Source organism: Bubalus kerabau, chromosome 1 (assembly GCF_029407905.1).
Source record: "Bubalus kerabau isolate K-KA32 ecotype Philippines breed swamp buffalo chromosome 1, PCC_UOA_SB_1v2, whole genome shotgun sequence".
Classification (NCBI taxonomy): Eukaryota; Metazoa; Chordata; class Mammalia; order Artiodactyla; family Bovidae; genus Bubalus; species Bubalus kerabau.
The window spans coordinates 184,018,339-184,040,428 of NC_073624.1; the positions used below are offsets into that span (position 1 = coordinate 184,018,339).

The 22,090-nt window shown below is 46.1% G+C and overlaps 1 pseudogene; it reads left to right on the forward strand.

Moving 5' to 3' along the window:
* Window positions 1-783: 783 nt before the first annotated feature.
* Window positions 784-3,494, forward strand: LOC129642043 (ATM interactor-like; annotated as a pseudogene).
* Window positions 3,495-22,090: the final 18,596 nt, after the last annotated feature.

A 22,090-nucleotide genomic window follows, 5' to 3' on the forward strand; every position in this document is an offset into this window, starting at 1 on the left:
CTGTTTCCTGCACTTCCTCCTCTTCCTGTCTCACCACCTCTGTCCCATTCCCACCTCCTCCCTCTATATCCATCCTCCTATACTCTTCTGTCCTCTGCCTCCATCTTCCATCTATCTCCTCTACCTCCTCCTGTATCCTCTCTCCCCTGCTTCATGCTCTCCTCTGGGTCAGGTGTGGAAGCTCTGAGACTCCTCACAGGGACACGGGCACCTCTGGCTGCAGCCCACTCCCTCCTTGGAGCCAGGAGGGGACTGCAAATCCTGGCTGTTTTTCAGTACTGGGGGCTCAGCATCATCTCTGCCAGGAAGGATGGAGTCACCCACCCGGGGGCCTCTGTCCCCAAAGAATCTACAAGAAACGAGGTGATGCTTTTACCCATCAGACCTCTTGCTGCTCGAGCCATGTCCCCTTGATGGAAATGCACCCAGGGACAGGGCAGAAGAGATGGAACAGGGCAGGCGAGGGTCAGAGCAGGTCAGAGAGACAGGGGCCTCGAATGAACACCTACGGACATGAAACAGTGGGTGTGGGCCGCAGGCAGAACTGAGGGGTTGCTGCCTTTCCACCCCACAATGGGGGCAGGTCAGAAGTCAGGGGCAGCACTGAGCCCATACACCTGAAGGCCAGGCGTGGAAGAGGAGCATCTTGTCACCGGGCAAGGGAAGGTGACCAGGGACAGGTGTCACCCGGAACCAGCAAGAGGTCCTAGCCAGCAAAAGCATGTAAGCTTAAAAAGCTCAAAATTTAAAAACGGGTCCGGCTGCAGTGCAAGAGTCGTGGCGGCCTCTGAGGCAGTGCAGGCGGATTCCGCGGCTCTCGCCTCAGGTGCCCTGGCTGTCCCGGCGGCCACAAGGGGTGCCGCCGCTGCCTTGGGTCCTTGGGGTTCCCCCAGGCAGCTGAGAGGCAACCAACCCCGACCCACGGTGGCGAGGCAGCAGCCCACAGGGTCAGTGTCGCCGGCCCCAGAGTTCATCCAGCCGCCGGTGAGAGAGCTGTCCTGGGCCATGAGGACCAACATCCTGTGCACTGTGCGCAGCTGCAGCGAGATCCTGCCCAACTGCCCCGCGCTCAACAGGCACCTGGTCAAGAGCTACCACCGCCTGTAGGACGGCATAGTGAATCCAACAATAAAAGATTTGAAAACTGTACTGAAATTCTGCTGCTGCTGCTAAATTGCTTCAGTCGTGTCCGACTCTGTGCGACCCCATAGACGGCAGCGCACTAGGCTCCCCTGTCCCTGGGATTCTCCAGGCAAGAACACTGGAGTGGGTTGCCATTTCCTTCTCCAATGCATGAAAGTGAAAAGTGAAAGTGAAGTCGCTCAGTCGTGTCCGACTCTTCGCAACCGCATGGACTGCAGCCTACCAGGCTCGTCCCCCAAAGGGGTTTTCCAGGCAAGAGTACTGGAGTGGGTTGCCATCGTACTGAAATTCTACTGTTGTCCAATTGAATGATGCCCTAGAGGCCCTGACAGACCATTTTCTCAATTTTTGTAAAACAGCATTTTATGAAAATGCATGCTGAAAAGAAGCATAAATGTAGTAAGTGCAGCAATTCGTATGGCATCGTGTGGGACCTGAAAAGACATGCAGAGGATTGTGGCAAGACCTTCCAGTGCCCGTGTGGCCATCCCTATGCCAGCAGGACTGCGTTACAGTCCCACATCTACCGAACTGGCGTGAGATCCCTGCAGAGCACAGGGACCCACCTAGTAAGGAAAGGAAACTGGAAGCTGCCTGCGCAGCTGGAAGCTGTCCAGGAAGACTGCCGATTCACTGAGCGACCAACCAATTCCACGGCCAGACGCTCCAGAACTAGAAACTTCAGAAATAAAGCTGGTGGCTTCTTTTGAAGACTCTTGTAGCTCTAATGCCAAACAGTAGACTCTTGCAGCAGCTCAAAGGTACCCTCAGATGTTGCTTTTACCAAAGCCCAAAGTGGCTTTGGTTAAACTCCTCATCATGCAGTTTTGTCCTGTGCCTGTCTTTGTGCCTACAGCTGACTCATCAGCCCAGCCTGTGGTGTTGGCTGTTGACCATCAGGGCTCTGCCCCGGTGCCGTGCACTTACTTGCCTTGTCCATTGGAACCCTGATTCTCGGCCTGGATTCGGAGGCCTGCCCTCTCAAGGAGAGCCTCCCTCTCTTAAAAGTTGTAAATCCTGTTGCTGTTGAGCTGATTAGCACAGGTATTCAACTGAACTTGGGTAAAAGTCCATTTAACCCGTTACAAGAACTTGGGAACACATGTCAGAAGAACAGCATTTCTTCAATCAATGTACAGACAGACCTGTCCCACACCACACCACAATTTATGCCATTTGCACAGTGGGCCAGCCCTGACTCCTCTGTGTCGTCCTGTTCACAAACTTATTTGACATTTGGTTTCCAGGTTTCCCTTCCCATTAGTGTTCAAACTCAGACTTTTTTGCCCAGTTCTAAGGTAACCTTATCTATTACTGCTCAGACTGACACATTTATAGATGCCAGTTTCCAGCCAGGTGGGATCTCCAGAGAAACTCAGACCAGTGGGATGCAACGTCCAGCAGATGGCCAAGTACAGATGGACCAAGCTGTAATGTGTGGAGATATTTTTGAGAGTGTCCATTCATCATATCGTGTGTCTACAGACAATATTATAAGCAGCAGCTTAATAGCAGAGATTGTAATTCATGACTTGTTACCTCAGAACCACCCTAAAACTTTAACTCAAGATATTGAGAAATCCGCACCAATTATAAACTTCAGTACACCGAATAGTATGCTTTCATCACAGAACATGACAGATAATTAGATCCCAATCATGGATTTATTAAGTGATCTAGAAAACATCTTGTCAAATAACCTGCCTGGTCAGACCCTGGACAATCATAGTCTTTTGTCTGACACAAATACTGGACCCAGCTTCTATCTGGCCCAGCCCAGAATCCTGCAATTGATTTTGATATTGAAGAGTTCTCAAATATCCAGACGCAAACCAAGGAGAGTAAGCTTAGCACCATGACCACTGAGCCAGTCTTGGAATCACTGGACACAGAAACCCAAACTGACTTCTTCCTTGCAGACCCCTCTACCCAGGCCTACAGTTGTAGGGGAAATTCTAGCTTCTTAGGCCTTGAAATCTTTGACACGCAGACACAGATGGACCTGAACTTCTTTTTAGACAGTAGCCCTTGTCTGCCGCTGGGAAGTATCCTGAAATATTCCAGCTTTTTCTTGAGTACTGATTCATCTGACACAGATACCCAGACTGACGGAATCTCCACTGCTTAAAAACCTGCCTGCCCTGGAAAACAAAGTTCAGTTGAACAGTGCTGAAACACAGACCACGAATTCTGGCTTCGAAACTTCATGGAGCTTATTCTTCACCAGCAATTAAACTCGAGCAATGGATGACTTTCTTCTGGCCGATCTGGCCTGGAACACAATGGAATCTCAGTTGAGCTCTGTCGAAACCCAAACGTGTACAGAACTACAGTCAGTCTCCAACTTCTGAAAGCGGAGTCCACATGGGGAATGGATTCACGGTTCCCTTCTGGATTTAGAAGATGCAGAAGGAGGACAACAGTATTAACTCTATTGAATGTAGTCGATGATACAGTAACTTCGATTCTTTGAGGTTCTTTGCCTTTTTGTACTTGTAAACATGAAATTTGTGTGAAAATTTGTGAGTGTATTATAAAGTATAAGATGTTGATCTAAAAAAAAAAAAATTAAAAACAGGGAGGGAATTCCCTAGCAGTCCTGTAGTTAGGACTCCATGTCTCCACTGCCATGGACCCAGGTTCAATCCCTGGTTGGGAAACTAAGATTCTGCAAGCATGGGGTATGGCCAAAAATATATATGTGTATGTACATACAGATAAATAGATATAGATACCTCTAGGGAATCTTCCCAACCCAGGGTTTGAACCCAGGTCTCCCACATTGCAGGCAGATTCTTTACCACCTGAGCCGCCAGGAAAGTTCTATATAGTAGGACCTTGTTGTTTATCTATTCTATGTATGGTAGTTTGCATCTACTTATCCAAAACTCCCAGCACACCCCTCCCCCACAGCTCGTTCATTGTCGTCCACTGTACGCCATCGTCCGGATATGCCACCGTTTGTGTATCCGCTCACCTATTGTAAAAGGTATCTTTGGAGCTGCTTTTGTGGGCAGATTATAGCAGATGCCACGGAGCGGCTCAGGACGAGCTGTGGCATGAGATGACCATCAGAAGGCGCCAGAACCTCTTCTCTCTCACCAGGGCTGCACCAGTGCTTTCCTCTGATCCTGACCCACGGTTACTGCACTAGAGTAGAGCTGGTCTTTGCCTCCAACTAGGGTTGATCGGGTGGGCTTCCCCTGTGGATCAGGTGGTAAAGAATCTGCCTGCAATTCAGGAGACCCAGGTTCGATCCCTGGATCGGGAAGATCCCCTGGGGATGGAGGAAATGACAATCCACTCCAGCATTCTTGCCTGGAGAATCCCATTGGAAGAGGAGCCTAGTGGGCTACAGTCCATGGGGTCGCAAAGAGTTGGACACGACTGAGCAACTAACACACACACACACACACACACACACACACAGGGTTATGGGGAAACCACTGGTAGGAGAAATTAGTTGGACTTGTTTCCTTTGGATTAAAAAGCAGGGTTTCATGACTGGATGTTGTCCCTGGAAGGGATGAGGGGAGGATAGGTGGGTCAGGGTGTAATCAGGGTATATATGGGGTGGTTTGTAGTTCAGCATTTATGGGGCTTGTCCAGAATCTCACCCCCAAAGAAGCTAACTGAAGAGTCAGCTGGATCTGCCATCTGTAGAGATGAGCTTGGCGTTGGGGGGTGGGGGGTGAGGAGCAGGGAGGAAAAGCAGCCCCATGTCCGATTTCCCAGGATGGCAATCCCTGACACAAAGATGCTTGTGTCTAGTTGGATGAGAAATCAGGGGCCTGGCAGGAGGGAGGTGGCTTGGGATCCTTGGGTCTGAGGCCCCCTCCCCTTTATATAGTGACCATGATAAGTGGCTATTGAAGGCAGCAGGTGGACCTGCCTTCCCGGGTGTGTGCAGCCGGCCTTGTTTTCACCCTGTGTTGTCAGGGCACTTTAGAGAAGATAGCGCCTGCTCCAGAAATACTGACCGATTTTTTTCAGAATGTATTTATTAAGGCCTCAGAATAAGAACCTCCCTGGTGGCTCAGATGGTAAAGAATCCGCCTGCAATGCAGGAGACCTGGGTTTGATCCCTAGGTTGGAAAGATCCCCTAGAGGAGGGCATGGCAACCCACTTGGGTATTCTTCCCTGAAAAATCCCCATAGACAGAGGAGCCTGGCGGGCTACAGTCCAGGGGGTTGCAAAGCGTCAGGCACGACTGAGCGACTATGCACAGAAAAAGGAATCTTATGCCTACAAGTATTTATTTTTTAATTAAATTTTTTTGGCTGTGCTGGGTCTGCGGTTTCTGTGCAGGCTTTTTCTGCACCTGCGGTGAGAGGAGATGATTCTAGTTGCGGTGCTCAGGCTTCTCACTGTGGTGACTTCTCTCGTTGTGCAGCACAGGCTTCAGTAGTTGGGGAGCAGGGCTCAGTCGCTCCAGCATGTGGGATCTTCCCGGATCGGGGATTGAACCCGTGACTCCTGCACTGGCAGGCAAATTCTTTACCACTGAGCCACCTGGGAAGCTCACAAATAGGTTTTTAATTATGAATTCATAAAATAAATTATTCACATTGAATCCTATTGAGACAAAATTAGGCAAGAGGAGAAGGGGACCACAGAGGATGAGATGGTTGGATGATATCACTGACTCAACGGACACGAGTTTGTGCAAAGTCAGGGAGATGGTGAAGGACAGGGAAGCCTGGTGTGCTGCAGTTGATGGGATCACAAAGCGTCAGACATGACTGAGTGACTGAACAACAGCAAAGCCTTGTAAGTGCTCCCATGAAAACTTGAGTGAAGCTGGAACTTTAAATTTATGTATTTAGCCATGCCTCACTGCACGTGGGATCTTAGTTCCCCCACCAGGGATCAAACCTGTGCCCCCTGCAGTGGAAGCACAGAGTCCTAACCACTGGACTGCCAGGGAATTCTGGAAGCTGGAGCTTTTAAACTATTTATCATTCCTTATTTCCTAGTCTCTTGTCCTCAGCCCCTTTTAAGGAAAATGATATCAGCTCATTCTGGTGAATCCAGAACAACATGGACAAAGATAAATCGACTCAAAAGAGGACTTAAATGAAATCTAGCTCATGTCCACCTGCCATGGCACTTGGGTTCCTCAGACACTCACACAGCCTTATCAACAGAGAAAAAACTAGAGACTTCCCTACCTGTTCATCAGTTAAGACTCCATGCTTCCACTGAAGAGGGCATGGATTCAATGGTTAGCGGTGATTACCACCGTGGAGAGGGATGGGGTAAATGGCAACATAAGGGTAGCGGAGTAAGAAGTACAACTAGTATAAAATAAGCTACAAGGGTATATTAAACAGGTGCTTCAGTGGTAAAGAATCCAACTGCCAGTGCCTGAGATGCAGGGGACATGGGTTCACTCCCTGGGTCGGGAAGATCCCCTGGAGTAGGAAATGGTAACCCACTCCAGTATTCTTGCCTGGAAAATTCCATGGACCATGGAGCGTGGCGGGCTGCAGTCTATGCGTCGCAAAGCGCTGGACACGACTGAGTGACTGAACTCACATGCATGGGAAATAAAGCCAATAATTTATAACTATAATGAAATATAACATTTAAAAATCATGAATCACTATATTGTATACCTATAACCTATAATATTATACATCAACTGTAATATACATATAAAAAATAAACCTGGGGGACTTCCTTGGTGGCGTAGTAGATAGGAATCTCCCTGCAAATGCAGCGGACATGGGTTTGATCCCTGGTCCTCACATGTTGGTGCAACTAAGCCCATGTGCCACAACTACCGAACCCACCCTCCAGGGCCCGTGAGCCACGACTACTGAGCCTGCGTGCTGAAGCCCGTGCACCCCAGAGCCTGTGCTTAGAAACAAAGAAGCCCACTCATCACAACTAGAGAGTAGCCCCTGCTCACTGCAGCAATGAAGACACAGTGTAGGTGAAAAGAAACACACCAATAAAATAACATAGAAATTAAAAAAAAACCAAAGAATTTCCTGGAGGTCCACTTGTTAGGACTCCAGGCTTCCACTGCCGGGGACCCAGGTTCAATCCCTGGACAGATCCCACAGGGTATGCAGTGTGGCTTAAGGAAAGAAAAAAAGGGTACAAAACATACAAACAAAAATCTTACTTAAATACCCACCCGCCTCCAGGGGCCAGAGGTCATGAAGATTGCTGGGGAGTCCAGCCCGGGGTGGAGGAGACCTTGGGGTAGGTAGGGGCGTCCCAGGCCGAGGACACTGTGGGTGGGCTAAGACCACCAGGTCACGTGGTCTTGGGCCCTGGTACCAAGCTGGACTTGGTCCTTGGTAGCTGGGGTGGCCTGTGCATTTTCTAAAAATTAATAACCCTTTGTTTTATAGTTCTAGGTTTACAGAAATACTGAGAAATGAATACAGAGCTTCCATATACCTGCCCAATTCCCCTACTCCTCCCCCCCAGTCTCCTCAGTTATTAACATCTTGCAGGAGTGTGGTGCAGCTGTGCTAAAGAACGAAGTAAGACTGATCTTCATTGGACGTGAGTTTGAGCAAACTCCAGGAGACAGTGGAGAACAGGGAAGCCCGGTGTGCTGTAGTCCATGGGGTCACAAAGAGTCAGACACAACTGAGCTATTGAACAACAAGATTGATGCATTATTAGTTAAAGCCCATAATTCAGAGTGGGTCTCACTCTCGGTGTTGTGCAGTTCTATAACTTTTGGAAAATAATGATGACTAGCCACCCAGGATTGTATAGAAGTTTCATTGCCTTAAAAATCCCCTGGGCTCCACCTGTTTCTCCCTCTGTCCAACCTCCTGGCAACTACTGAGATTTTACCATCTCTGTTGGAGGAGGAAATGGCAACCCAGTATTCTCCCCTGGGAAATGCCATGGACAGAGGAGCCTGGTACCAGAATGTCCAATGGTTGGAGTCGTATGGTATACAGTGTTTTCTGACTGGCTTCTTTTACGAAGCTAATGTGCACTTAAGGTACCTCCATGGCTTTTCACGGCTTGATAGCACTTTTTCTTCTTCTCATTTTTCAATATGCTCTTTTGTTAATTGTGGTGAAATACACACAACATTTGGGCTTCCCAGGTGGCTCAGTGAGTAAAGAATGCATCTGCAAGTGCAGGAGCCACAGGAGACGTGGGTTTGATCCCTGGGTCAGGAAGATCCCCTGGAGGAGGGTGTGGCAACCCACTCCAGAATCCTTGCCTGGAGAATCCCATGGACAGAGGAGTCTGGCGGGCTATAGTCCATAGGGTCACAAAGAGGCGGACACAACTGAAGCAACTGAGCGCACTCACACGTACATAACGTTGACCATTGTAATCCTTTTTAAGCGTCCGGTTCAGTGGTGGTCATAGTGTAAATACAGTCACGTTGTGTGTGGCCATAGTCAACTATCCATCTCCAGAACTCTTCTTACCTTGTGAAACTGAAACTCTGTCTTCATTAAAGATAAATAGCTCATTTTTTCTTTTATTTAAAAATCTTATTATGGTAAAACTTTTGTTGTTGTTCAGTCACTAAATCGTGTCTGACTGCAACTCCATGTACTGCAGCACGCCAGGCTCCCCTGTCCTCTGCTGTCTCCCAGAGCTTGCTCAAACTCATGTCCATTGAGTCGGTGATGGTATCTAACCATCTCATCCTCTGCCGCAACCTTCTCCTTTTGCCCTCGGTCTTTCCCAGTATCAGGGTCTTTTCTAATCAGTCGGCTGTTCGCATCAGGTGGACAAAATATTGGAGCTTCAGCTTCAGCATCAGTCATTTCAAAGGATATTCAGGGTTGATTTCCTTTAGGATTGACTGGTTTGACCTTGCAGCAAAATATACATAACATAAAATCTACTGTGTTAACCATTTTTAAGTGTATAGTTTGGTGACATTAAGTACATTCACATTGTCGTGCAACCCTCCCCACCATCCATCTCCAGAACTCTTTTCGTCTTCCCAAAGTGAAACTCTGTCCCCTTTAAACATTCACTCCCCATCCCCCTCCCCGTCACTGGCCCCCGCTCCCCTACTTTCTGTCTCTGTGAATCTAGGGCCCTCCCATAAGAGAAATCCTACAGTATTTGTCCTTTCACGTCTGGCTTATTTCACCCAGTATTATGTCCTCTAGGTTTGTTCATGTCGTAGCAAATGTCAGAAGTTTCATCATTCATTAAAAAAAATTTTTTATTATTCATATATTTAGCTGTTGCGGGTCTTAGTTGTGGCATGCTGGATCTTTGATCTTAGCTGGGGCCTGTGGAGTCTTTTTAGCTGTGACATTCGAACTCTTGGTTGCTGATTTAGTTCCCCAACCAGGGATCAACCTGGGGCCCCCTGCATTGGGAGCGAGGAGTCTTAGCCTCTGGACCACCAGGGAAGTCCTAGAAATTCCTTTATTCTTAACAACTACTGGTAAAGAAGGACTTACTTCTGTCACACTGATAATTGTTTTCTATATAACTTACAGCTCTTTTGTCTTTCATTTCCTGCATTACGTTTTCTTCTGTGTTTAATTTTTTTAGTGAAACATTTAAATGCTTCTCCTATTTCCTTTTGTGTATATTCTATAGCCATTTTGTTTGCGGTTACCATGGGGATCGCATTCAACATCCTAAAGTTATAATACTCAAATTTGGATTCATGCCAGCTTAATGTCACTAACACACAAAACCACCTCTTCACGGCCCCATCCCGCTGTTTTTCAGTTGTTGGTGTCACAGAATCGCATCTTCAGACGTTATGCATCCAAAAACATCAACCAATAAATGTTAAAATACATTAGCCTCAAGGCTTCCCTGGTGGTCCAGTGATTAAGAATCGCCTTGCAATGTAGAGGACACAGGTTCCATCCCTGGTCCGGGAAGATCCCACATGACATGAAGCAGCTAAGTCCGTGGGCCAATACTACTGAGTTGCAAGCTGCCAGTAGTGAAGCCCATGCACTTAGAGCCCATACTCTACAACAAGAGAAGCCATCGCTGTTAGAAGCCCTCATACCTCAACTAAGACCCAGGGCAGCCCTCATTCGCGTCCGACTCCTTGAGACTGTATCCGTCAGGCTCTTCTGTCCATGGGATTTCCCAGGCAAGAATACGGGAGTAGGTTGCCATTTTCTCTAGGGGATCTTCCTGACCCAAGGATCAAACCTGCATCTCCTGCATTGGCAGGCATATTCTTTATTACTGAGCCACCAGGGGAGTCCTAGGTCCCAATGGCCATAGGTTTTCTGCCATCAAAATGCTACATCTTTTTCAAAAAGCAGGATTCCTAATTGTCTTTACTCTTGAGACCAGAGCTTGGAGGCTGTTCTACTCCAGCATGTGGTCGCTGGAAGATACTTTCACCTGTAGGATTTCAGGCCATTCTTCTGTGAAGCTCTGCTTTGAAATGCCAGCTTGCAAAACAGTTGAGACCTATTAAGAAACCTTCCGCTCTTAAAACATAGTAAACTTGATCTACAGAGACGGAGATTGTATCAGTGGAGATTTAAACTGTGCAGGTACCTTTTTCCCTCGCAGGTCTGCCTTGGTCCCTGTGCAACCACGTTCCTGGGGAGATGAAGGTGATGCTGGTAGAGTACAACGTTACCATGGAGATGACTGGGCCGTGTTCTTGGAGCAATGCAAGTGACATTGGTAAGGTATAATGTTACCATGGAGACAGCTGGGCCTGGTCCTCTGAGCAGCAATCATTCTAGCTATTATCCTGGCAAAAAGAGTGTGAAGAAATTAATATGCCAGCAGCTCTAAGGACACGTGACTGCTACAAATTCTGTGCGAACCACTGTGAAGATGCAGTCTGCAAAATCGCCAGAGAGGCTCTCAGGAAAACCTTCCAGTTCACCCTCTGTTGAAGGTTTGTTACAGATCCACAGCCTGATAAAGCAGAGATGTTTGTGCCCTTTGTCTTAAAGCGCAAACACAAAAGAAGAAAGAAAAAGAACAAAAAGTTCACCTCAGAAGTTCATACTGGGGACTTCCCTAGTGGTCCACTGATTAAGAATCCACCTAACAATGCAGGGGACACAGGTTTGCATCCTGGTCTGGGAAGATCCTACATACTGTGGGCCGCAGCTTGCCTAGAGCCTGTGCTCTGCAACAAGAGAAGCCCCTGCAGCTGGAAGCTTGCACACCGTAATTAGAGAGTAGCCCCTGCTCACCACAACTAGAGAAAGCCGGCACACAGCAACGAAGACCCACGGCAGCCAATGTGCAGCCAATAAATAAATAAATAAAAAATTTAAAGAGAAAGTTTATATTCACTCCACAAGTCAACTTGAAGAAAAATCAGAGCAGCTGGGGATTAGTCTCTATGTGCTTTTACGCCCAGATTTTTGAGCAAAATTTTTTTTTTCTCAAAGTAAATTTTATATCATTAGCATATATGGCAGCTAGTATCACTTGCTCTAATTAGGAGATAAGAGTAGAGACAGTTATGATGACAATCACTATGGAAATCGGCATGGCAGTCCTTTGAACAGTTAAAAGTAGATCTCCCATATGATCCGGCAATTCCACTTTAGGGCATGCACCCAAAAGAACGGACAGCAGGGTCTCCCATACACCTGTGTTCATAGTAGCATCATTCACAACGTGAAGGCTCTCTCTGGGTTGTGGGTGGCCTGCCTCTCATTCAATCCTCACATGGTGTAAAGAAGATGGGAGGGCTCCACTGTCATTGTTCAGTGGCCCTGCGTTCTTCAGGGCTCCACTGTTGCTCAGTCGTGTCTGACTCTTTGTAACCCCATGGACTGCAGCATGCCAAACTTCCCTGTCCTTCACCACCTCCTGGAGTTTGCTCACACTCTCGTCCATTGAGTCAGTGATGCCATCCAACCATCTCATCCTCTGTCATCCCCTTCTCCTCCTGCCTTCAATCTTTCCCAGCATCAGGGTCTTTTCCAATGAGTCAGCTCCTCTCATCAGGTGGCCAAAGTATTGGAGCTTCAGCTTCAGCATCAGTCTTTCTAATGGATATTCAGGGTCAATTTCCTTTATATATATATTTTTTATTTTTTTCAATTTCCTTTAGGATTGAGTGGTTTGATCTCCATGCAGTAGACTCATGAGAAGACTCTCAAGAGTCTTCTCCAGCACCACAGTTTGACAGGATCAATTCTTTGGGGTCTCTTTTACAAGGGCACTAATTCCGTTCATGGGGGATCCACCCTCCTGACTTAACCACTCCCCAAAGGCCCCGCCTCCTAAAACCAGCATCTTGGGTGTCAGCATCTTAACATATGAATTTGGGGGGATGCATTCTGTCCATTGCAGTGGTTCATCATCTTCAGAGGAAGAGACTTCACTGGACAGCAGCTATGTTAGCAGCCAGCTGATTCATGCTGAGGACCCAGGCCGTCATCAGAGGCACATTCACAGCCTGATCCTTGACAATATGCGAAGTGCCTCAATACTGGAAGATCTTTTTTAAAAAAATATTCTCCACTCTGCATCCAATAAAATCTCTGGCACTGGGAGGCAGCAAAGAGTTCCAGTCCTGCTCTCATGGAATTTATCATTTCCTTTAAAAAATGTTTTATTTTTTTGGCTGAGCCATTGTGAATAACGCTGCTTAGAATGTGGGTGTGCACATGCTGCACAGCAACTAAGCCCATGCACCACAACTACTGAGCCTGTGGTCTAGAGCCTGGGAGCCACAACTACCGAGGCCCATGTGCTCTAGAGCCTGTGCTCCCTAACAAAAGATGCCACGGCAATGAGAGGCCCGAGCCCCGAAACTAGAGAGTAGCTTCTGCTCTCCGCAACTAGAAAAACGTCCGAGGAAGAACGAAGACCCAGGACAGCCACAAATAATATCTACAAATAAATTCAAAAAATATTAAAAAAAAAAAATTGAGGCTTCCCCAGTGGTCCACTGGGTAAGGCTCTGCACTTCCACTGCAGGGGGCTTGGGTTCACTCCCTGGTTTGGGAACTAAGGTCTCACATGTTGTGACTCCTGAGCCTAGAGGCTCCAGAGCCCACACGCTCCAGAGCCCACACGCCACAACTAGGGAGTCCCTGTGCCACAACAAAAGATCCCACATGATGCAACTAAGGCCCAACGCAGTTGAGTAAGATAAATAAATGAATAAATATTTTAAAAAACACAAAAAACAAAAATATGGACTTCCCTGGTGGTCCAGGGGTTAAGACTCTACGTTTCCACTGCAGGGGGTGTGGGTTCAACCTCTGTTCAGGGAACTAAGATTCCCATGATGCAGCTGAAAAAAATTAAAAAAAAAAAAAGACTAGCAGACTTTCACATACTTGGGCTGGGCCCAGTGCACCTGGACACACAGGTTCAGCTGTTAGGGAGGCCGGACGGCAGCTGCAAAACTACTTCTGAAACACGATCCCCTGGAAGCTCAAAATCTTATTTATGCAGAAGCCAGCTGTGCTCACGCACTGGCTCTGTCTCTCCAGTCCCCACTGACCCCGCTCTTTGCCTCAAGGCCAGCTCCTTCTTCGGGCGTCACCTGCAGCATCTTTCTAGCCGAGGACGCCTTCCCAGTTTCCAGCTCCTTGCTATACACCCTGCCTTCAGAGCACGTGCTACAGAGGGGAGGTTGCAGAGGGGTTTGTTCATTCAGCTTTCTCACGCCACGTCCCCAGCCTGACACACAGACATCAGGTTCCTACCTGGTCAGTCTTGTATCCTGGGGAGATATCTGCTCAACTCCAGCCACCATACTAATTAAAAAAAAAGTTCTAGACTTTTTATTTTCAACTTCAGAAATACATTGCATTATTACTAGTGTTTCAAAAAAGTCAACATGCATTTATTTTATTATTGTTTTTTCCTTTTTTAATCTTTCCTTTTTAATTTTTATATTATTTTCTTGTCATTCTTTTTTATTATTTTTAAACTTTTCTTTAAAAATTCTTCTTTTTAGTTTATTATTGTTTTTTAATTGTTTTTTGACCATTTGGCTGTGCAGCATGGCATGTGGGATCTTAGTTCTCTGACCAGGGACCAAACCCATGCCCCTGCAGTGGAAGTGCACTGGATCACCAGGGAAGTTCCCTCAACATGCATTTAGATTTTTTCACAATTATATAAAATCCTAAAAGATGATGCTGTTAAAGTGCTGCACTCAGGATGCCAACAAATTTGGAAAACTCAGCAGTGGCCACAGGACTGGAAAAGGTGTTTTCATTTCAATCTCAAAGAAGGACAATGCCAAAGAATGTTCAGACTACCCTACAATTGTGCTTATTTCACATGCTAGCAAGGCAATGATCAAAATTCTTCAAGTTAGGCTTCAGTAGTACTTGAACTGAGAATTTCCAGATGTATAAACTGGGTTTAGAAAAAGCAGAAGAACCAGAGGTCAAATTGCCTACATTCCTTGCATTATAGAGAAAACAAGGGAATTCCAGAAAAACATCTACTTTTGCTTTATTGACTATTTGAAAGCCTTTGTCAGTGTGGCTCACAACGAACTGTGGAAATTCTTAAAGACACGGGAACACCAAACCGCCTTACCTGCCTCCTGAGAAATCTGTACGTAGGTCAAGAAGCAACAGTTAAAACAAGACATGGAACAACGGACTGGTTCAAAATTGCGAAAGGAGTACGACAAGGCTGTATATTGTCACCCTGCTGATTTAACTTATATGCAGAGTACATCATGTGAAATGTTGGGCTAGATAAATCACAAGTTGGAACCAAGATTGCTTGGAGAAATATCAACAACCTCAGATATACAAATTATACCACTCTAATGGCAGAAAGTAAAGAGGCATTAAAAAGCTACTTGATGAAAGTGAAAGAAGGGGGTGAAAAAGTTGGCTTGAAATTCAACCTTAAAAAAAAACTAAGATTATGGCATCCAGTCCCATCACTTCATGGCAAGTAGAAGGGGAAAAAGTGGAAGCAGTGACAAATTTTATTTTCCCGGGCTCCCAAATCACTGTGGATAGTGAGTGCAGCCATGAAATTAAAAGACACTTGCTTCTTGGAAGGAAAGCTATGACAAACCTAGAAAGCATATTGAAAAACAGAGACATCACTTTGCCAATAAAGGTCTATCTGGTCAAAGCTATGGTTTTTTCAGCAGTCATGTGTGGATGTGAGAGTTGGACCATAAAGAAGCTGAGTGCCAAAGAATTGATGCTTTCGAACTATGGTGCTGGAAAAGACTCTTGAGAGTCTCTTGGACTGCAAGGAGATCAAACCAGTCAATCCTAAAGGAGATTAACCCTGAAAATTCATTGGAAAGATTGATGCTGAAGCTGAAGCTCCAATACTTTGGCCACCTGATCAGAAGAGTCGACTCATTGGAAAAGATCCTGATGCTGGGAAAGATTAAAGGCAAAATGAGAAGGGGGCTGGCAGAGGATGAGATGGTTGGATAGCATCACCGACTCAATGGACATGAATTTGTGCAAACTCCAGGAGATAGTGTAGGACAGGGAAGCCTGGCGTGCTGAGTCCATGTGGCTGCAAAGAATCAGACATGACTTAGCGACTGAATAACATTAACAATTGTACATTTGTTTTCTATACCCATGAGTCTGTTTCTTTTATGTAAATAAGTTCATCTGTATCATTTTTTTAAGATTCCACAATAAGTGATATCAGATATTTGTCTTTCTTTGTCTTAGTTCACTTAATATGATAATATCCAGGACCATCTATGTTGCTGCAAATGGTATTATTTCATTTTTTTTTAGTGACTGAGTATAATTCCTTTGTATATATATACCATGTGTTTATTTATTCATCTTTTGATGGACATTTAGGTTGCTTCCATGCTTGGCTATTATGAACAGTGCTGCTATGAAGAGTGGGGTGCAGTTATCTTTTTGAATTAAGAGTTTGCTCTGGATATATGCCCAGGATTGCAGGATTACATAGGAACTCTATTTTTAATTTTTTTAAGGACCATCCATACTGTTCTCCATAGTGGTTGTAACCAACCTACATTCCCACCATTCCTCCAACCAGGAGGGTTCATTTTTCTCCGCATCCATGCCAGCATTTATTATTTGTAGACTTTTTGACGATGGCCATTCTGACATATGTGAGGTAATATCTCATTATAGTTTTGATTTGCATTCCTCTAAATAATTAGCGATATTGAACATCTTTTCATGTGCCTGTTGGCCATCCGTCTGGTCTTCTTTGGAGAAACATCCATTTAGATCGTCTGCCCATGTTTTGATTGAGTTGCTTTTTTGATGTAGAGCTGCATGAACTATTCGTTTATTTTGGAAACTAATCCCTTGCTAGTAGCATCATTTGCAAATATTTTCCCCCATGCTGTAGACTGTCTTTTCATTTTGTTTATGGTTTCCTTTGCTGTGCAAAAGCTTTTAAGTTTAACTAGGTCCCATTTGTTCATTTTTGTTTTTATTTCCATTCATCTAGGAGATGGATCCAAAAAAGTATTGCTGAGATTTATGTCAGAGTGTTCTGCCTAGGTTTTCCTCTAGGAATTTTATACTATCTGGCCTTACATTCAGGTCTTTAATTCGTTGCAAGTTTATTTTTGCATATGATGTTAGACAGAACACACTTGATAGTTTATGCTAACTCAGTGACTCATGGTGGGCCCCTGGATTGTTTATGCTACCTTGATGACTCTGGGTGGGTGCTGTTCAAGCCAGAAAGACCAAACACGTAATTAGATAGTTAGGCCTGGAGTCACAGGATATTAGCCTGACTTCCAAGGAGGGTAGGTGGGGACGGGGGCAGGAGACTGAGCCACTTAGGCAATGATCTGATCATGTAAGGATTCAATCAGTGATTCCTACCTAATGAAACCCAAAAAAAACTCTGAACACTGAAACCTGAGTGTGCCTTCTAGGTTGGCAATAATCTCTGAATATTGCGGATGGGTGTGTCTGGAGGATAAATGAATCCCTGAGGACATCAGAAACTTCTCGATGTTAATTCTCCAGTGTCATTGCCATTGTCAATGCTGGAGAAATATTTGCCATATTTTTCTATATGACCTATATGTTTTTTATTGTTGTTTATCTTAATTTCTTCATTACTGTCTTCTTTGGTGTTTGATGGATTTTTTTTTTTCTGGTGGGCCATTTTCGTCCCATATTCCCTTCAGTCTGTTGCTCACCCTTTCTGCCATCTCTTGCCCGAAATGTCTTTTTAAAAAATATTATTTATTTATTTGGCTACACTGTGTCTTAGTTGTGGCACACAGGATCTTTGTTGCAGCATGCAGGATCTTTTTTTTTTAATATAAAGTATTTTTAATTATTAACACCTATTTATTTGGCCGTCAGGTCTTAGCTGTGGTGCACAGACTCTGCAGCTGTGGCCCGTGGGCTTAGTTGCTCCGTGGCATGTGGAATCATAATTCCCTAGGGATTGAATCTGCCCCCTCTGCAGTGGAAGCGGGGAGTCTTGGGATTGAACTCAAGTCCCCTGCATTGCAAGGTGGATTCTTAACCACTGAACTGCCAGGGAAGTCCCAAGATGCAGGATCTTTAGCTGTGGCACAGGAACTCCTGAAGCATGTGGGATCTAGTTCCCTGGCCAGGGATTGAACTTGGGCCCCCTCCGTTGGGAGCTCAGAAGTCTTAGCTACTGAACTACCAGGGAAGTCCCTCGATGTCTTTATAACTTTTGACAGATGCCACCGGGAAATTGCCCCAGCCCTGGCACTGCTTTGACGGGGGTGAAACAGAAGCACGCCTCTGTACTAGTCCTTGTGGGGAGCAGGACTGAGGGCAGGTCAAATGCACAACCACGTGTTTTGAGAACAAGATCCACATTGCTCCCCACTCCCTACTTGGGGGCAGCATCAGACCCACAGGTTAAGGTCTCTGGTCAACGAGAGTGCCTCCCAGTCCCTTTGATACCAGTTGCAACTTCAGGTTGTCCTCTGTGCTTCTGACCGACTGGCTGTAAATCAGAGGCTGTAAATGACACCTTCTTGGGTTCAATTATTTTGCTAGAGCAGCTCACAGAACTCAGAGGAACATGTTACTTCCTAGATTACTGGTTTACTACAAAGGTTATGAAAGGATCTGAATCAACAGCTGGATGAACAGATGGACAAGGCGAGGTCCTGAACACAGGAGCTTCTGAGTTGGGGATTTGGCAATCTGGAAGCTCTCGGAAACCCCATCCTTTTGGGTTTTTATGGAGGTTTCACCACATATGCAGGATGGAAGAAATCATTGATGGTGATGGATTCAAATTCCAGCATCTCTCCCTTCCCTGGAGGCTGGTGGCGGGGTTAGGAACCAAAAGTTCCAACTTTCTCATCACAGGCTTTCTTCCCTGGACAACCAGCTCCCATGCTCGGGTGCTTTCCAAAAGCCCTCATCAACATAAACTCAGGTGTGTAGAAAGGCACTGGTTACCACTGTCAAGACATCTTTATTGCTTTTACCGCCTAGGAAGTGCCGAGGGTTTTAGGAGCTCTGTGCCAGCAATGGGGATGAAGCAAATATATTGCTGTTAGTATTAGTCACAATATCACAGAACACAATTTGAATGTAGAACTGATGAGCAATGCCAGAGGAACAGGATGTGAGGGTGAGAGAAAGTGAGGTGGTGAGGAAGACACTGAGATGTTTGGCTTGAACACCTGGAGGGGCGGAGCTGCTGTGGATGGACAAACAAGGCTGTTATTACTGTGTTTCAATTTAATTTTGCACTTTTTTTTTTTTGCCACATTGTGTGGCTTGTGGGATCCTTGTGCCTGGACCAGGGATTGAACCTGGGCTCTCGGCAGTGAAAGTGTGAAGCTCTAACCACTGGACCACCAGGGAAATCCCTATTACTGTTTTTTAAATGTAAAGTACTACCTTAAAAATAATTTAAAATTGTTCATATTTTGGTCTTTCTTCTCATTCAGGAAACACCTCTCAAATTCTAAAGCAAAGGGTCCTATCCATGGCTCATGCAAAACCCATGGACTAGCCCACCAGGCTCCTCTGTCCAAGGGATTCTCCAGGCAAGGATACTGGTGTGGTTGCCATTTCCTCCTCCAGGGCATCTTCCGGACCCAGGGATTGAACATGTATATCCTCCATTGGCAGCGAGATTCTTTACCACTGAGCCGCCTGGGAAGCCCATTGGTAGCTCAGATGAATTAATTTATTTAAGGTTTGCTAAGCACCTACTACACACCAGCAACTATTAATATTACAGACACATGGGATAAAGTCAATGAACAATTCAAAGGCCCTTGCTCTCATGGAGCTCAGATGATAGTGGGAGGGGTGGGGGAGCACACAGGGCAGAGGAGACGACCATTGACGTAGTTAATATACTATTTTAAAATGCATTTATTAAAAAAATTATTTATCTGTTTGGCTGCACTGGATCTTTGCTGCAGCATGTGGGATATAGTTTCCCTACACGGGATCGAACCCAGTCCCCCTGCATCGGGAGTGTGGAGTCTCAGTCACTGTACCACCAGGGAAGTCCCTAAATATACTACTGACACAGTGAATAAGGAAATCGGAGAGCGTGTTAGAAAGTGGTAAGTGCGATTGAGAAGTGGGGCTGAGAGCGCTAAGTGCTGACAGAGGGGCTGAAATATCCAAAAGGGTGATCAGAGATGCTGAGACTGGAGTAAGTCTAAAGGAACTGAGGGAGGGACTTCCCTGGCAGTCCAGTGGTTAAACTGCTCTGCTTCCACTCACTGCAGGGGGTGAAGGTTCAGTCCCTGGGGACCTAAGATCCATCCTGCAGCACACAGCAGCTAAAAATAAAAAAAACCATTAAAGGAACTGAGGGAAGAGCAATGATTTCTGGAGAGAGATTGTTCCAGGCAGACAGACAGCAGGTGCAAAGACCCTGTGGCAAGACCATGCCCAGCAGGCTGGAGAGATGGTGAGGAGGCCGGTGAGCCTAGAGAGCATGAGCGGTGGGGACTGGTGGAGTTGAGGGTACAGGGCCTTGTGAGCCACAGTCGGGACTTCAGCTGAGGTCAGTGTAGCAACTGAGGCTAATCCTTCTAGCCTAAGTAGATTCCAGAGGCTCTGATTGCAAGAAATGCTGTCTTTTTTTTTTTTAATGGAGGATAATTTTGCTTTACAATGTTGTGTTGGCTTCTGCCATACAGCAACATGAATCAGCCGTAAGTATACATATATCCCCTTCCTCCTGAATCTTCCCCCTACCCCATTCGACTTCTCTAGGTTGCCACAGAGCACCCAGTTGAGCTCCCTGTGCCCATAGAGCAACTTCTCACTAGATATCTGTTTCACACATGGTAATGTGTTTGTTTCAACACTACTCTTAATTCGTCCCCGCCTCTCCTTCCCCTGCGGTACCCATAAGTCTGTTCTCTATGTCTGCATCTCTATTCCTGCCTTGCAAATTGGTTCATCAATGCCATTTAAGAAATGCTGTTTTTACCTTGCCCTAGTTGTGGTGCTGGAGAGGACTCTTGAGAGTCCCTTGAATAGCAAGGAGATCAAACCAGTCAGCCTTAAAGGAAATCAGTCCTGAATATTCATTGGAGAGACTGATGCTGGAGCTGAAGCTCCAATACTTTGGCCACCTGATGAGAAGAACCGACTCATTGGAAAAGATCCTGATGCTGGGAAAGATTGTGGGCAGGAGCAGAAGGGGGCAACAGAGGGTGAGAGGATTGGATGGCAAATAATGCTATTTGCAGCAATACAGATGGACCTAGAGTTTGTCCCACTGAGTGAAGTAAGTCAGACAGAGGAGAAGTATCTATGGCATGCCTTATACATGGAGTCTAAAAAGAAACGACACAAATGAACTTATTTACAGAAAGAGACTCACAGACTTAAGGGAATGAACTTATAGTTGTGGAGGGCAGGGCAAAGAATGGGGGGAAGGGATAATTAGGGAGTCTGGGATGGACATGTACACAGTGCTATATTCAAAATGGATAACCAATAGGAACCTACTGTATAGCACATGGGACTCTGCTCTGTGTTCTGTGGTAGCCTGGGTGGGAACGGAATCTGGGGGAGAATGGATGCATGTATATGTATGGCTGAGTCCCTTTGCTGAAACCGGACCTGAAACTATCACAGCATTGTTGATCGGCTATACTCCAATACAAAATAAAAAGTTGAAAAAAAAAGACCTAGTGAGAAGTCCCAAGGGGAAAATCCAGAGGAACCCAAGATAGTGAAGCCCTTCCCAAGCATGGCTGACGCCCCAGCCCGCAATGCCTTTCCTAGGGGCCCCCTGCTGACAGCGGCTGATGCACAGGTCATGTTGGAGGAGGCCCGGCTTGGGCAGAGCAGAGATGGGCTTTGTTTCTCCAGTTCAGTGTTGGACAACCTGTTCTACCACAGGCTGGCGGATGCCACGCCCCAGCATAATCTGCACTGCAGAATGAAGTCAGTGGAAGAAAGGGAGAAGATGGCGTGGGAAAGGCAAAGAGGAGGCAGATGGAGGCGGGCCAGGTGAGAGGGCCACCTGGTTCTGTCACAGCTAGGCCGGCTTTATAATGTCTCTGCCTTTTAATATGCTGTCAAGGTTGGTCATAGCTTTTCTTCCAAGGAGCAAGTGTATGTGTATGTCCTGGTGTTCACCTGTTTCTAGTCTGTTTTGGTGATTGATGGCTAACGTTATGTGTCAATTTGACTGGGCTGTGGTGCCCAGTCATGTGGTCAAACGCTATCCTGGATGTTCCTGTGAGGGTGTTTTTGGATGAGATTCACATTTAAATCAATAGACTCTGAGAAAAGCAGATTGCCCTTCATAATGCAGGTGGGTCTTGCATAATCAGTTGAAGGTATGACTAGAACAAAAGACTAACTCCCCCAAGCAAAAGGGGATTCTGCTGGCAGATTGCCTTGGGGGTGGAACTGCAGCATCAGCTCTTTCTGGGTCTCCAGACTGACGACCCATCTTGTAGACGCTGGATTTGCCAGTTTCCTTAATCATCTGGGCTTCCCTGGTGGCTCGGTGGTCAAAGAATCCGCCTGTCATTGCAGGAGAGGTGGGTTTCCATCCTGGGTCAGGAAGATCCCCTAGAGGAAG